The sequence below is a fragment of the Elephantulus edwardii genome, unplaced genomic scaffold, assembly GCF_000299155.1.
Source record: "Elephantulus edwardii isolate Elephantulus edwardi_28Jun2011 unplaced genomic scaffold, EleEdw1.0 scaffold00086, whole genome shotgun sequence".
NCBI lineage: Eukaryota > Metazoa > Chordata > Mammalia > Macroscelidea > Macroscelididae > Elephantulus > Elephantulus edwardii.
Genome location: NW_006399836.1, coordinates 8,260,901 through 8,262,612, shown reverse-complemented (window position 1 = coordinate 8,262,612; position 1,712 = coordinate 8,260,901). Strand labels below are relative to the sequence as shown.

Sequence of the window (1,712 nt, the reverse complement as noted above, 5' to 3'; positions counted from 1 at the left end):
GCTCTCTGAACAGTGGATCTGAACCCTTCCCTATCCTGAGCCATCTCATCATTTCTGCTACACTTGGGCCCATCATTACAGGCACTGTGTCAATTCTTCTTGTTTCTTGGTTCAAGTTTAATAGAAATTACAAAAGATTAATAGTCTCATGTCCCGCTACTACTGGTACACACATCAGTTAGCCTATCCAACAGCATGCTGTTGTTGTTGTTAAGTGCTGTCTAGTCGTAGATGACTCAGTGACCCAATGAATGAAAGACCTGAACAGTTGTCTAACTTTTGTTTCTCCAAGTTCATAGGGTTTCTGGAGGCAAGCTATTTCAGAAGTGGATGCCACTCCTGCTTCCAAGCTTGTTTTAGTGGGGGAGCTCCACCAAACACTGTCCACCATGAGTAACCATTATGGCATCTGACACATCAGTGTCACAGTGTTCAGCTTCACAGCAACCACGAGTTACCTCTGTACAGCAAACGGGCAGACCAGTGCTGTATCACGTAGAAGAAGTTTGATCAAAAACAATTAAAACCAGGCCTGAGGGCCACAGACTAAAATCACCCACCTTTGACTTGGTAGCATCACTTTCTGTCCACTAGCCCAACTGAGCTCTCTATGTTGTAGCTGTTAAGTGCTGTCAAATCATAGACAACTCACTGAGACCTTATGAATGAAAGACCTAGACACTTGTATAACTTTCATCACTTCTCCAAGTTCAGAGAGTTCCCAGAGGCAAGCTATTTCCAACAGCGTAGCTCTGGCCATTTCCACCATGAAGAACATTACCGTCCCCAGCCTCTGCTGGAAAGACCTATCCCATCACATACCACAGCTTGGGCCAGTCTAAAGCCAAGAATGTACAAAAGATGTTTTCATTCTCAATGCTGCTTACTGCAGTCTGGCACTGTGGGCCAGCACTCACTTCTGCTTAGAGAAATACTCTTCACTTTTCTGGATGTCAGGTTTGATGATGTCACTTCCAGGCTTCCAGCCAGCTGGGCACATTTTCTCGTGTTTGTGAACTGGAAGGCCTGAAGGAGTCTAAGAGGCTCCTCCACAGTGTGACCAACAGGGAGCTCATTTATAGTGATTTACAGAAGCGTCCCTTTATCATCAGTGGTCAATAGGCCCCTGAATGAGATATCTTTGCCTGCCTTTAAGACTCCATCATCCCCTTGGCCTTACGTCCAGTGCAAAGACCTACCAACCTTCTCATGAAGACCAAAGAAGCAGTTTCACCCATTTACCAACCAAACCATCAGTGAACTGTGCATGATGAAGTATCCACCGCTCCCTCCAAATGAGACAGCATAACATACCCGCCTCCCTTAACCCCACTACGCACCCCCATCCAGCAGGAAGCAACCAGAAGACCTCATTGCCCCCTATCACCACAAATGTGAGAATGTTAGGCTAAAAATCAAAATGTATGCTGAAGCTCAACTAAAAATTTCCAATGTCAGGACATTTTCCAAAATCAGAACTCAGAAAATCCTATGTCAGGATATTCCCCAGAACCATAACTCCTTATATTAGGACCTTTTCCAAAACCAGAAATTGTATGCACCAATAAGCTACTACAACGTCAATTCATCTCACAACTCCTGAAAACACACTTGCTAAAACCCCATATAAACCCCCCTAAGCCCAACCCCCAATGCTACTCCCCTTGCTGAGTAGCCTGGCATGCAATAAACTTTGACAAATGTTAAAAAAA

The 1,712-nt window shown here is 44.7% G+C and overlaps 1 pseudogene; it reads right to left on the bottom strand.

Annotated features, from left to right (window-relative positions):
• Positions 1-913: 913 nt before the first annotated feature.
• The window catches only part of LOC102847075, a 1,961-nt pseudogene continuing 1,162 nt past the window's right edge, over positions 914-1,712 (bottom strand).